The sequence below is a fragment of the Silene latifolia genome, chromosome X (genome assembly GCF_048544455.1).
Source record: "Silene latifolia isolate original U9 population chromosome X, ASM4854445v1, whole genome shotgun sequence".
Lineage (NCBI taxonomy): Eukaryota > Viridiplantae > Streptophyta > Magnoliopsida > Caryophyllales > Caryophyllaceae > Silene > Silene latifolia.
Genome location: NC_133537.1, coordinates 120,945,916 through 120,961,923, shown reverse-complemented (window position 1 = coordinate 120,961,923; position 16,008 = coordinate 120,945,916). Strand labels below are relative to the sequence as shown.

Here is a 16,008-nt window from a genome sequence, read left to right as displayed (position 1 = left end):
CAAAAAAAAAATTTCTTCAAAATACAAAAATGTAAATCTTTCAAAATGGCCTAAAAAGCTAAAAATCAACAAAGTCAAGTCGAAACTTTGTCAAAATTTCAAAAATCAACCATTTCAAAAATCAAACTTCAAAATCAACACTCCTACAATCACACACAATGATTGTTTAGGACAACATTTTAAAATCAACTTTGTTTCAACCCACATGACACACACGTGTCCCTCTTTTTAGTCAGTCCATGAGTCTTGTCTTGTTTGAGTAAGTGTGCAAAGTAGTTGATTGTGTCTTGATTCGTCGTCGGTTCTTATCCTCAGTCCAAGATGGTCGGAACAAATGAAAGCGTAGCAAGCGTCCATGGTCCCGAAGAAAATGGTAATAGTCAAGTCCTGACTGCACTACTACATCTTCAGGCTAGTCAAGATGTTGCCTATGCTCATCTCCAAACAATCGAAAGTCGCATAGTGGTCGTAGAAGCTAGGCTCCCTCCCACGGAGGATCCTATTCCCAATGTCCCATTGCGTGACGATCCTCCACGTTTCCTAAACGATTCTTCCCCAATCCTCACCGAAGTTGAAAAGCGTCTTCAATACTTAGAAGAGCAACTGATGTACTTCAAAGGAGATGACATTTACAGGGAAAATAGCCGAAAGTATGAAGCAATAAATGCCCAACTACCAACCAACTTCAACATGACTGACATCCCGAAATTCAAGGGGCACGAAGACCCTCTAAACCACATTCGTGCTTTCAAATATTACATGTCTATCAAAGGGATTAAGCCAGAGATGTTCTTAAGGATCTTTCCTTCATCTCTCGACACCATTCCCAAACAATGGTTCTACTTTCTAGACCACAAGAAGATCTCTACTTGGGATGACGCGGCCATCGAGTTCACTAGGCAATAAGCTGATAGTGCCGAAATTCAAGTCAACATGCACACTCTAGAGGTTCTTACCCAAAATGAAAAGGAAGGATTCACCGGCTTCCTAAGTAGGTGGAGGAAGACTAGCACCCAACTTGTTGAGCGTCCAGACGAGGCCAATCTTGTGGAAAAGTTCATGGACAATCTAAGGCCTATCTATGCAAATCACTTGAGGTACCAAAACATCAAGTCTTTCAAAGACTTAACAGTATTAGGTAAAAGAATCGAAGACGATATTCGCAAGGGACTCTTGTCCAAAACGGTAGGACGCGGATATCAAGGAGCAACATCAACCGGAAGTCGTTCCTACGGTTCCACTAGCAAGACCGACGATGTCAACCTCGTCTAGTCATCCAAGAAAAATAATACACCAAGAAAATTCACTGACATTGGTGACACATATACAAATGCGCTGAAAAGGTTGATGAAACAGGGAAGAATCTAACCAATAGGATCTACACCAGACCCAGAAAAGAAGTCCAAATTCTGGGATGATAATGCTTATTGCGAGTATCACAGGAGCAAAGGACATGACACAAAAAACTGTTATAGGCTAAAGCATGCTCTCCAAGACATGATTGAAGATAGACGTTTGCCTATCCCTCCCGCAAGTAAGCCTAACAATACAAAGAATCCTCTTGGAATTCTAATGATCTCAGATGAGGAATCCACCTTGGATTGCTGACACCTTATCTCTCCAGTCGAAGATGAGGTCAATATGGTCGACCATGGAGAAGCCTACTCTACCATCGCACCAATTATCGCAGATTTTGTCTCATGGGTAAGAAGTGTGAGTGGACAGGTTGCTGAACTAGAAGATGTCGTGTCATCTGTGCGAAAGTTAAAAATCTCGACACCAAGAGCCACACAAATGACCATTATCCTATCCTGCGAATCTACAATGCAAGAAGTCATCACGGCAGTTGGCGAGGTTCAACAAATTACCCATCTAGAATCCGAAACCCTAGGCCTCAAAGAAATCAACGCTATCAATGGCGTTTGGGCCGACGATGATGAAGATGTTTACCTCAAAGAACATCCCTTGGTCAAAACTTTGGAGGATCTTGACATAGATCACCTAACTCGATCTGGTCGCCCATACCAAAATGTCACTCCAGTGCAAACAAGTAATTCAGCTACAAATGGGAATGTCGCATCTCCAACAGAGAATAATGAAGATCCAGTCACTGACCACCTAATGAAGCAACTACAGAAGACAAAGGCTGATCTTTAAGTTTGGCAACTAGTTGCTAGTTCATTTCCACATCGCCAAGCTTTGCTACAAGCATTGGCTAAACTCAATGTAGCATACGACTATACTCTAGACGATGTGGTCAACCTAGTCCTCCAGGACTCAATCAAGCTAAGTAACCCAGTTACTTTCTCAGATGAAGACTTGCCACCTTTTGGTGTCACTCACAATCTAGCCTTGTACATTACGGTCACATATTTAAAAAAGAATGTACCCATGACACTAGTGGATGATGGTTCCGCAGTCAACGTCATACCACTGAAAACAACTTACAAGCTAGGCATGAAAGAGTCAGACTGGACTCCAACTAATCAAGGTGTTCGCGCATACGATGGGACGCGACGCAAAGTGATAGGTCTCATCACTCTTACTATAGCCACTGGACCAATCGAAAGAAAGGACACCTTCCAGATAGTAGACATCGAGGCATCCTTTAACATACTTCTAGGAAGGCCATGAATTCACTCTTCCAAAGCTGTGACATCCTCACATTCACACTTCATCAAAAGATCAAAATCCCTCTAGATTGTCGAATAGTGACGATCACTTCGTCACCTATCAAAGCAGTCATCTAAAAAATGTCTAGGAATCAGGTCGTGTCGAACCCAGTGCACGAGTTAGAAGGATTTTAAATCATCAACCTTCTGGAAAGTGAATTGGCACCTCTATGCTTCAACCTCTATTCTAACCTAGTGGTCAACCACATACTTAAATCCCAGGGATACTTCCCAGGAATGCCACTAAACACTATCCGCAACAACACTTTCCCACCATTCAAAGAAGGCCACTCCAAGAAGATACCACTAGGGTTGGGATACAAGCCTACCATATCCGAGGCTTTCAAAATGCTCACTCAAGTCCACGATCGCAAAAATTGAGGAATGCAAATGCGACCATATCACCCTACGCTGAATGGGTACTTCGTCAAGGAAGGAGACCATGAATCTTTTCACGGATTTCCTGAACCTTGGATGTTCAAAGGCAATAAGCTAGCTGGAATAGAAGTGTTACACGATTGCTATTTCATTCCCCAAGAAACGGTTCCTACCGTCAATAATCGTCAGACACCTTGTCTCGACGAACAAGCCGTTAGCCTCTTATTCGGAGAAGATCGATTCGTTAAGGCAGCCCAAGACGAGATTCTTACCATGATACTTCGGGGTGACCATTTCAACCCTACAACACTCATCACGGATGTAAGCCCAGCCAATCAGCATAAAGGATGGAGAAAGTCAATTAAATGGACCAACAATCAAGGAAGGCTCTTCAAGCTCACAACTGGAGAAGGAGAGATGTTCAAAGGAGAATCAGAAGACGATGAGTTCGAGTCGGAGTCGGAGTCATAAACTGAGTCCAAGTCTAAGGAAGTCGTCAGAGAGTCTCTTCTTGTTGTCACTCCCCATCCCTTTGTTTCTCTTAGTTTAACGTCGTCTTATAACAGTAGTTCGGGGAATGACCCATCAACTGTCCCTTTACCACCAGTGACTACAGCGTAGATAGCTTCTTTGTTGCAGGTATTTTCAAACATTAATATGAATAAATCCGATTCTGCTTACTCTTCGTGTTATCTTGATTACAATTCTGTTTATCATGATACTGAGGATGATCCTGACCCAGATTCAATCTAACTACCTTCTTACATAATTAAAGAAGTACTAGAGAAGGGTAAAGGGGCACCAGTTATAGAGAACACTGAACCTATCAACGTAGGGACATATTTAGAACCCCAAGAACTTAGAATAGGGACAACCCTCGACCCAAATGAAAGAGCTCGCTTCATCGACATTCTTTATAAGTTCAAAGACGTCTTCTCTTGGTCCTACAAGGATATGCCAGGGATAGACAGGGATATTGCAGAACATCGAATCCCAATTAAACCAGGTTTCAAGCCCGTAAAACAGAAACTTCGTCGAATGAGAATAGAATGGGCTCTCAAGATCAAAGAGGAAGTGGAGAATAGTTCAAAGACGGGTTCATCAAAGTTTCAGAGTATTCAAAATGGGTGGCTAACATAGTCCCCGTACCCAAAAAGGATGGGCGAATCCGGGTTTGTGTTGATTTCAGGGACCTAAACAAGGCTAGTCCAAAAGATGATTTCCCACTCCCACACATCGACGTACTAGTAGATAATTCAGCGGAGCACGCACTCCTCTCTTTTATGGATGGATATGTGGGGTATAATCAAATCAAAATGGCTGAAGAAGATATGCATAAAACAGCATTCGTCATCCAATGGGGTATTTATTGCTACACCATTATGCCATTCAGATTGATCAATGCTGGAGCAACGTATCAATGCACCGCCACTACCCTATTACATGACATGATGCACAAAGAAGTAGAGGTATATGTAGACGGCATGATTGTCAAGTCCAAGGATAGGCAAGGTCACATCGCCAACCTTCGCAAGTTCTTTCTCAAATTGCGCAAGTACAACATGAGTCTTAACCCTCAGAAATGTGCGTTTGGAGTCACGTCCGGTAAGCTATTGGGGCATGTAGTCAGTCAAAGAGGAAAAGAGATTGATCCATCCAAGATCAAGGCTCTAATCGAGATGCCACAGCCACATAAAGAATAAGAAGTTCGGGGTTTCCTGGGCAAGGTACAGTACATAAGTCGTTTCATTTCAAAGCTCACCATGATTCGCAAACCTATATTCAAAAAACTCAAGAAAACGAACCACACCATGTGGGATGACGATTGTCAAAAGGCATTTGACAGAATCAAAGAGATATTGGCTAAGCCACCTATTCTAATGCCACCGCAGAAAGATCAACCCTTATCTCTATACCTCACAGTCACAGAAACGGCCATGGGGGCTATGCTCGCACAAGTCGTCGGGAAGGAAGAAAGAGCTATCTACTACCTTAGTAAGAAGTTCTTAGAATATGAGACTAAGTATACACCACTTCAGAAGACATGCCTCGCTCTTGTGTGGGCAACCAAGAAGCTACACCATTATATTGATGTGACTCATATTTGAGCACATTTAGTCCCCGAATTAACCTATTTCCCATGCTTTCTAGCAACTATTAGGGTCATTTCTTATCTTTAGTTCCCTGTTTTGCATATTCTTTGAGGTTTTGTGTCCTTGTAGGAGAGGATTGCTAGCATTGCATTTGTGGAGCATTAATGGAGCTAAATGGATCGCATCTAATAACCAAGCATCGAAGAGGAGACCAACACTAAAGGCCTAAGCAAATAAATCAAGTGAATTGGGCAATGATGAAGATCCTTGTGTCCCTAAGATAGTCCCCACGGATTTTTAGGTAGCCAATAATAAGAGAAGAACCCCGTCCCAGGATCCGGGCGTCCCGAGCTCAGGACGAGCGTCCCAGACCCAGGATCCGGGCGTCCCGAGGCCCAGCTCGAGCGGATTCCCTTACAGTCCCGAGCATTCTCAAGGTCAGGACGCGCGTGTCCCTGGGGAGTTGCTACTCAGGCCGCGCATGTCCCTCGGGATTTGCAAATCATCAATATTCTCTTAGGGTCTTAATCATCATTTAAGCCCTTAGTAACCCTAATCCTTGTACTTAATTTTAGTATAAATACCCTATTGTACTACCTAGATTAGCATGAACCTTAGAATCAAGTCCTAATATCATTCTAATCTCTTAATTTAGTTTTAATCCAAGTTGTAATACACATTTCAATATTAGTCACATCTTAATCTTTCCTTAATCTCTCAATTGTTCTTAGTTTTAGTTGGCTAATTAGAAGATTATTTGGGGTTTATTAGAGGATTGACAACTCTCCATCAATCATCAAGTTTCCTTCTATTATTCTTTGCTTTATATTTGGATCATCTCAAGTTGGTATAATCCCTTTTACCTTTGCTTAATTATTGTTATTTACATTACTTATTCATCAAGTTTTGCTTTGTTAATATGATTGACATCCTTATTAGCATGTTAAACTTGATCATGAGTGAGTAGTATCTTAACTAGGGTTAATGGGGAATTAGGGGAATCAATCATGGGATTAGATCTATGCTTAATTTAATATACTTCCATAATTAGTTGCTTGCTTGTTGTGATTTCAACCTATGCACATGTTATGTTTGATGAAATGCTAGACTATGAAACCTTGCATTTTTTACCCATCTCTTATCTTTTCAATTAGGTTTGTAAGATATAAGCCAACTCAAGCCTTGTTAGACCATGCATAGAGTTGAATAGGAATAGACTAAGTTGACTTGTAGGTGTTGTAAATTCTTGATCGACTCGGATCCGGGACCTAAATCTTCCTAGGAATTGTAAGATATACACTAACTCGATTCCATCACAACAATAAGTTGTTTGCATCTATTTGAGAACACGTTTGTATGATCTATTTCCATGATTCCCTTATGAACCCATGACACCCTAGTGCTCTTAATCAATTGTTTACAAACCCCTTTTATTACTTTACTTTGTTTTTGATGGGGCATATTCTGCACCCGCTGACCAGTCAGCATATTGAGCAAGGTCAAAGATATCCACAGCAAGTCAACGGCTTAGACAGCCTAACCGACGCCACCTGCCGGCCTGTCTCTTGTGCCTCGGCGGGGACAACTAGCCAGCCGGGGCACACATCCGCGAACTCATATCCAAGACCCCTCGGCGGTGAGTCAACAGGGCCCGCCGGCCTGCCATGGGTCCCTCGGCCGAGGGGTAGATCGGTCTTTCCACCTGCTAGCCACTTGGCCACTTGGCCACTACGTGACAAAAGGTGAAAGTCTATAAATACTCCTCAACTCTCATTGAGGAGGAGATCCAAAATTTAACCTAAGAATCACTATTCATCTGGTAATATCTTCCTTATCTCTCTACAATATATACTTCACCAAGTAACAACAACTTATCTCTCTAAGTTTACTGACTTGAGCGTCGGAGTGAGTTTGCTCGGTCCAAAGCCGAGCCCTCAGTTTGTTCATCGTTTCAGGAGACCGCAAGGAGGATTCAACTAAAGACGTCATTCTACAAGCACGGGTGGTAACGTATAACTGCTCTGGAATTACACCCGGAACAATTGGCGCCGTCTGTGGGGAAGATACTAGAAGCTAGTCACATTCATTCCCAAACAAAAAAAAAACAAAACAAAAACCCACCCAAAAAGCTAAGAAGATGTCAAAACAACAAGAGGTATTCGAATCGACGAAACCGACTCGCCAAGATGATACCGTCCACAATTCTCGAGTTGCGCAGACCCTCCACCGGCCGGGTAATTCAACCGAGTACGGGATGCCAATAATACCGTGATACGCCGCGCCCGCCGACCAGTCACCATCATGGGACATGTGGTTGAGGTGGCAAACCGAAGCTACTCCCGACCTCATTGGTAGTACGCCGGCTCACACCGTCACACCGACAAGAGCGGCGGAACCCGTCCGAGAGACCGGGGCCTGAGAATGTGACTCCAAGAGACTTGAATGGAGCACCGGAAGAAGCCGGCCCCGTCAAGACGCCGGGAGCCCGGAGCGCTAGTGGTAGACCTTAGTCCTTCCCGTACTCGCGGGAGGACGGCGTCGCCGCAGCCGCCGACGAGGCACCCCCGGAGGAGTGAAGAAGTCCGACTCACCGAGTCGGAGAAGAAGCCCAACTCACCGTAGTCGGAGAAGAAGCCCTTCCCGCCACGGGGATAGGAGCCGGACTAGGGATGCGAGGAGCCGATCGCCGCGTGTTGTTCGACACGTGGTCGACAGCCCCTCGGCGCCTCGTCCCTAGATACCCCCGGTGCCGACTAAGCTGAAGTTGCCACCTATAGCATACAAAGGAGAAGGCGACCCAACCGACCACGTCGAGGCTTACGAGTCTCACATGTCAGTATGGGAGCAACCCGATGAGGTTTGGTGCCGAGTCTTCCCAACGACACTGCATGGGATGACACAAAGTTGGTACAAGGGGCTACCCGACGGGTCGGTGTACTTCTGTTACGCCGACCTAAAGGACACATTCCTAGCCCAAGATATTCTTGCAACAGAGGAGGGCCGTTGAGACCTCGGACCTCCCGACTATCGACAGAAGGAGGCGAATCTCTCCGAAGTTATGTGAAGAGGTTCGACGCCAAGGTTCAGCAGATTCGTGAGCCGAACAATGAACCGGGCGACCTTCGCGGCGATGAAAGGCCTCCCGAGAGGAGACCTAAAGAATGAGCTCATCAAGTGCGGCGGCCAGAGACTAGACTCCGCCAGGAAAATGGCCGATCAAGCCATTAAGGTGGAGGATTACCACAAAACCTGGGTAGGCCCCAGCGAGGCCGAGCACTCAGAAAGAAAAAGCCGCCGGGAGGACAACCCGGATGAAAGACGCCGTGACGATAATAGGTCACGGTCTGACAGGTCCACCAGGAAGCAGCGCTCAGCGGGCGCCGGGGGGAGTTTGGGAACGTACCACCAAAGGCGGTACAATGATCACACCCCCCTGGTTGTATCTGCCGCCGAGGTCTTCGCCCGAGCAAGGGCGAGGGCCGAGTGGGAAAGGCCCCCCAAGCCGAAGGGGGACGGTGACACGAGCCAAGATCTTGTGAATACCACGGCCACACCGGTCACCTTATCGACAACCGCCGCATCCAAGAATGCCATTGAAGAGCTAATCCGGAAGGGGAGCCTCGGCAAGTATGTTGCCAAAGGCTAAAAGACTGAGGCCGGCTGTTCAAATAAGAAATCCGTCTTTGAACGGATAGGAGTGATCCATGTTGTCATCGGGGGCAACGAGAACGGTGGGTCCGCTCATGGGCACAAACGGCACCTGAACAAGCTGTATCAGGCCATCAACTTTGTGCCCAAAACAGCGGTCCCCGCTTCCAACATTCCCGACATGACTATTGGGAAGAAGGACTACGAGGGAGTCATCGCCCCACAAAATGGCGACCCACTTGTAGTCCATTTGGACATATCCAACCACCTGGTCAAGAGGTGCCTGATTGACACAGGCGCCTACACGAACATCATGTTCAGGGAGTGCTTTCTCAACCTCGGTCTGAAGGTTGAAGACTTGAGCCCCTGCACCAATCCGTTGTACAGTTTTTCCGGGGCCGGCCTGGTACCCCTGGGGTTGATCAGACTGCCGGTGATGTTCGGCGAAGGGAATGCGGCGAAGAATGTCCTATCTGAGTTCGTAGTCATTGACGGCTCATCCGCCTACAACGTCCTCATAGGCCGCGTCACTCTGAGCGAGGCTGATGCAGTAATGTCAATCCGGGCCCTGACACTCATGTATGTCTCGGACCGGGGGGAAGCGCATAAGCTCGTCTCCAAGGACGAGAAGGACGAGGTGGTCAACACCCAGATATCCGCCAGAGGGTGCAACATGCAATCCCTCAAAGTGGCAAAGAAGTTAGGGAAAAGCCCATCCTTGCAGCAGGAGGGCGACCCGATGAATACGGACGTCGCCATGGTTGAAGGAACCCCGACCGACCAAGAAGAGCCGCATCCCGGCGTATGGGAAATAACTACTGACGGGTCCCCCACGGCGAACAGCTCAGGAGCTGTCATTCTTATCACCAGCCCAAACGGGGACGTGTTTGAGCACGCCTTGAAACTTACCCTCTCGACCTCAAACAACGAATCCGAATACGAGGCGGTGATAAATGGAGTCAAGTTAGCTAGGGCTGCCGGGGCGGAGCACGTCGTGGTGAAAACATGCTCACTATTGGTGGCCAACCAAATCAGTGGAGAGTATGAGGCTCGAGATGACGGGATAGTAAGATACCTGGAAAGGGTGAAAGCCGACACCGCCAAATTGAAGTCCTTCCAGATACAGTACATTCCCAGGTCCGACGATCCCTCAAGCCACACCGGCTGACAGACATGGAGGGTGCACCTTTGATGAGCCATTAGGGCACTTATAATCTCGGGAAAATTTTGTATAGGCGGCGGAGGTGCCCAAGACAACTGTGGGCACCCCGACCCACGTTTTTATCTAATGAAGAATCGTCCAAGTTTTCCATCAAAGTGTTCATTTTCTCCCATAGTCACTATCAAGAAGCAGACGCCGTCGCAGTCACCCCAAGAAGTAGACGCTACTACGATCACCCCCCAAGAGGTAGACGCCGCAGCGCCACTCCAAGAGGTAGACGCCACGGCAGTCACCATCATTAAATAGGCGCCGTCGCAGTCACCCCATGAAGTAGACGCTATGGCAGTCACCCCAAGAGGTAGACGCCGCAGCAGTCACTCCAAGAGGTAGACGCCACGGCAATCACCATCAAGAAATAGGCGCCGTCGCAGTCACCCCAAGAAGTAGACGCTACGGCAGTCACCCCAAGAGGTAGACGCCGCAGCAGTCACTCCAAGAGGTAGACGCCACGACAATCACTATAAGGAAGCAGATTTCATGACAGGTCACTACCAAATAGCGGTTGATACTCGCGAAAGCGATCAAAGACGCCCTAGAACGTTAAACACGGTTGAGATACGCATTCTAACCGCTCGGTCAAAGCCGAGGTAGAAACAAAAGAAGCGCTCAATTAATGACGTAAGAAGACAACTCGGGACGAAGACAAGAAAAGACCTCGGCCAAGCCGGAGACCGAATAAGCAAACTCTTACTAAAAATGATCGGGTTACAAAGTGAGGAAAATACGGATTTACGGCCGTCCCCATAAGGATAAGCCAAAACACAACCTACCAAAGTTGTACAAAATACAAGGAAAAGAAAGGCAAAAGGTTACAGACATATCATTTAAGCGCCAAAAGATGGCAGGGAGGAAAGGCTTAATAATTGGCCCCCGAACAGCTAAAGCTATCCGAGACGCCGGGTGAGCCTGGTGACGACCGCCCATCTCCCTATGCCTGTTGCTGCTTGCCATCAGTAGCGTTAGCGCGAACGTCCCAATGGGTGACCCGAAGCTGTCTCGGCGAGCTCGGCTTTCTCAAGCGACCACGGCCTCAGCAGCCTCAGCTGCCTTCATCCTCTCGGCTTCCTCCTTGGCCGCCTTAGCCTCCTCAGCAAGGGCCGCCTTCTCCGCGGCCGCCTCTTCCTCCTTCTTCACCCTTACCTCCTCCTTGGCCTTCTCCTTCGCGGCTTCCTCCTTAGCTTCGAGCTTGTCATCAAACAGCTCGTCAAATTTGTCCCACAAAAAGGAGCCATCAAGAGGGAAGAGCTCCCCAATCACTTCCCTGGCAGCTTCTTCGGCCAAGTCTCGGTATTGGGCGCACATGTTAGGGAGGAGAACGGTTTGGAGTGTCTCAATGTCCTCCTCCCTTTGGGCGATGATAGCATCCTTGTTCCGGACCACCTTCCCCTGGGCCTGGAACAAGCCCCAAATCGTTCCTCTGCGTAAGGTAAAGGTTGGCGTGCCTCCGAACAAGGTCACGCATCTCCCGCAGCCTTAGCAGCGGCTTCACCGCCGCAGCCTCGGCCTTAGCTCTCTCAAGAAGGACTTCCTTTTCGGCGTCCTCCCCGAGTTTTCTCTCGACGGACTCGCCTCTTCACCTCGCCTTGGCCCTTTTAGCCTCCTCGTTCGCCGCATCGAGTTCCGGCCTTAGCCGCTCGAGCCGTGGGGCCTTGACCATGGTCTTCTCTTGCTCCATAATGTGGGAGCCGGCTAGCTGAGTCCATTTCGCCAGCCTCTTGCATATTCTCATCCCCTCTGCCACAAGCTCGGTGGGGGAAACCTTCTGGAGTAGGGAATCGACGGTGACATTTCTATCACCCGCCTTCTCAGTCGCTTCTCTAATTGCCGCACAAGTGAGAACGGCGCCGCCGACCAGTTGATCTCGCAAAATCAATTAAAACATCCGTGTCGGTATGCATGGATATATCGGAGAGCTTGTCATCGGGAATGCCTAATGAACCGCTAAGTCCGAGCCACAGGATATATCCGTACCATGCTTGGCCTTCTTGCTCGGAGGACGCATCTCCTCGCCGGCGCGATTGCGCGGTGGCGGCGAGAGCATCGGCAGCAGGGTGGGCTCTTTCCTTTTTTTACGGACGAGGGGAGACCCTCCGCACGGAGTCCTCCCCATTGGTAATATCACGATCACCACCATCTCCTTCGGGACCGAAGGGAGGGAGGTGGAATCGATGTCGACGTCGTCGCCGCCGAAGACTTTGTTTTCCGCGTTCGGCGCGGCATGTTACTAGCAACCTTCGCCAGGCCGCCTCCACATTCAGGCCTTTGCTGCCGATCCATGAGATCATTCGGCGACGTCCCCGCGATCACGGGCGAGCCTTAGGGTGCAAATCGCAACGGTCTTATCCTTGTGCGCCCCCATTCTCCGAAGGATATCCTCGAGCAGTGTCCGGTCCAAAGTGGTCTGCAAAGGAAGCAAAGCAAGAGTTAAGTAGAAGTAAATCGAAATTCAAGAAACGAAACGTTGAGAGCGAGAGATGGGCCTCACACCGACCCCACTCACCCCCGCGCTAGGGTCGGTATGAGGCCGACATGGCGAGCGGTTCATCCCGAAGAATGATCTCGCGTCGGAGGAATCCATCTTTTCGACACCCCACTCTTGTCCGTCTCAAAGAGCCTCATCGCCCTTCTCATCCTCATTAAGAGGGACCTTGTCAAGCGTCCATCTTAAGCTTTTTCCGGTGACCCATCCGTCATGCTCCGCCTCGCCTCGCACCGCAAATTAACTTGGTGCTGGAAGGACCGGGGCAGCGGATAGTCATCCGGCACCTCAACGTACACCCACCGATCTTTCCAGTCCTTGCAGGAGGAAAGCTTATCAACGGAGATGTAACCCGGCTCCACTTGCACGCTGTACCATCCGACACGACCGGGAAACGACGGCCGAAGGTGGTGAAGCCGACGGAATAAATTAACCGTTGGGACCTCCCCCTTGAAGAGACAGAGCCAGACAAAGCCGACTATGGTCCTAATAGCCAACGGGTGCAGTTGGGCCACGACGACGTTCATGGCTCTAATGATAGCCATGACGTAATCATTCATTGGAAATCGGAGCCCGTACTCCAAGTGCTTGGATATATCGCCCGGTGCAACCCGGTGGAGGACAACAGATGGCCCGCCCTCCTCGGGTATAACAATTTTGTACCCCCGCCAAAGTAGAAATGGCCCTCGAAAAATGTCTCGCCGGAACAATCGGCGAACTTATGGGTCCAGACACGGTCAAGGCGGACCTTACAGGCCTCGCCGTGATCCATAACGCATCGCCTCCCCTCATCGGGATGAGCCCTTTCAAAGATCATCACCAGATCATCACCGTCGTCATCATCATCATCATCATCCTCCCAATCCTCCAAAGCTTTTGGATCGACTTCGGAGACGGAGACCTAGGGCCCCCCTGGACCTTATCGGGATGGCATCTAAAGATCTCCTCCTCATCAAGACGCTGGCGGGAACCCCGGCGCACGATTACTAGGACCGGCATCAGCAGAAGACATGATTCACAACGAAAACTTAATGAAAAAAATTAAAAATTTGATTGTTTACCTTGAAGAAAAATGCTACGCCGGAGTAATGATTCTGAAAGCTAGAGAGAAGTTTCGTCAAAGAGGGCTAGAAAGAAGAAAATTTTTGAGAAAATGAAATTAGTGCCCAATTTCAGGGATTAACTGCCCTATTTATAGGGGAAAGCCCATGAAGAAGGACCAATCAGGGCACAAATTTCCGTGAAACGCCAAACCAATCCAAGAAAGACACGTGTCAGACATGCAACCACGGAATGTCAATCGTTGCAACAGTTGAACGTCAATCAATGCAACAGTGACCAAGCGTCTTCAACACGCCCCTTCAAATCTCTCTGCCTATTCATCTTCCTCAACAAATTCCTAAGTATCCGTTTCTCCGCCGGCCACATGATCAACCAAGCCAGAAAGCACCGGCCAGGGGGCAATCAGAAACAACCGGCACTCTCCACCCTGGTCTCAGCCAGCGTCATTGCCTTTTCCACATCGGATGTCCATTACACAACCATGTGGAGGGGGGATATGGTACGGCCTAAGCAGAGCCACGCCGAGGTAGAAGAAGCGGGCGAAAAATTTTTGTCTTACGCAGAATATACGCTCAACATACATCGGAGCCCATACCACGGCATAGACTACGCGGGGCAAATTGATGGGGCATATTCTCGCACCCACCGATCGAAAGATATTGAGCAAGGTCAAAGATATCCACAAAGAAGTCAACGGCTTAGACAGCCTAACCGACGCCACTGCGCCGCTGTCTCTTGTGCCTCGGCGGAGACAACTAGCCAGTCGGGGCACACATCCGCGAACTCATATCCAAGACCCCTCGGCGGTGAGTCAACAGGGCCCGCCGGCCTGCCATGGGTCCCTCGGCCGAGGGGTAGATCGGTCTTTCCACCTGCTAGCCACTTGGCCACTTGGCCACTACGTGACAAAAGGTGAAAGTCTATAAATACTCCTCAACTCTCATTGAGGAGGAGATCCAAAATTTAACCTAAGAATCACTATTCATCTGGTAATATCTTCCTTATCTCTCTACAATATATACTTCACCAAGTAACAACAACTTATCTCTCTAAGTTTACTGACTTGAGCGTCGGAGTGAGTTCGCTCGGTCCAAAGCCGAGCCCTCAGTTTGTTCATCGTTTCAGGAGACCGCAAGGAGGATTCAACTAAAGACGTCATTCTACAAGCACGGGTGGTAACGTATAACTGCTCTGGAATTACACCCGGAACAGTTTTCATTCACCTTATTGAATTGTTTAGATTATATCTCATCTCAACCCAAATTTGTGACACCCTAAGACGTAACTACTTGCAATTGAAATCTTAAATCGATATCCGTCCCTTGGGATCCGACCTTTGATTATCACTATACTAAGAGTAGTTTGTAAACATATAAATATTGTTTTGGTTGATATAACGACTACACGACCAAAAATGGCGCCGTTGCCGGGGACCGTGTTCAATTGATTTGATTTTCGTTAATTGTTTTTAGTTGTGTCTTTGTTTACCTTGGGGAAGTCAATCTCCTCAAGGTTGTTTTAATAGTTTTCTAGTTGTTTGATATTTTTCATGACTAGGAGATCACACGGCAATCCATTACCTATTGATCTCGATATTGAAAGGACCTTAACCAACAATAGAAGAGTTGCTAGGGGGTACTTCTAGAGTTTTAAGTATTGGAGAGATTGTGGACATTCAACCAAATAACATTGAATTTGTCAACCCTTTTGCAAGAGAAGGAGAGGATAACCCAATTCCAAACCAACCACAAAATCAACCAACAATGCCTAAATTTTCATCTCATTCCGTACCAACCGAGGAGAACCTACCAAACGGTACTCCTACACCACCACATTTAACTGGTAATTTCATTGCCAAATCCGTATTCATACAATTAGTTGAGAGAAGTCAATTTGAAGGGATGCCTAGTGAAGATCCTCATTTACATATGGAGACTTTTTGTGACTATTGTGATGCAATTTCTCAAACCGGAGTTACTCAAGATCAAATTCGGTGGGTGTTGTTTCCTTTTTCCTTGATCGGAACCGCAAAGAAATGGTTGAAGAGCCTATACAAGGCTACCCTTGGTATTGATTCATGGAAGAAGTTAGCACTTGCCTTCTACAAGAAATTCTATCCTCCGGAGAAGACTAACATGTTGAGATCCCAAATCACCGGGTTCAAGCAAAGGGATGAGGAATCATTATATGAAGCATGGGAGAGATTTAAGGACACTTGTCGTTCTTGTCCACACCATGGACTTAGTGAGTGGTTTCTTGTTCAACAGTTTTGGAACGACTTATATGAAGACTCACACAATGTGCTTAATATGGGATTCAATGGGAGGTTTACCGAAGTTGATGACAACCAAACATGGGCCAAAATCGAAGAGATGGCGGTTCATAATTCCCAATATAGCAGGCCTCAAAACGCCACTAGAGGAGGAAAGCATGAGGTAGATTCCATCACACAAT

The 16,008-nt window shown here is 47.7% G+C and overlaps 1 non-coding gene across 1 annotated transcript; it reads right to left on the bottom strand.

Moving 5' to 3' along the window:
* Positions 1-15,689: 15,689 nt before the first annotated feature.
* Positions 15,690-15,796, bottom strand: LOC141625211 (small nucleolar RNA R71). The gene has a single exon (XR_012535004.1). It is a non-coding gene; the product is annotated as a small nucleolar RNA R71 (small nucleolar RNA).
* Between the last annotated feature and the right edge of the window lie 212 nt (positions 15,797-16,008).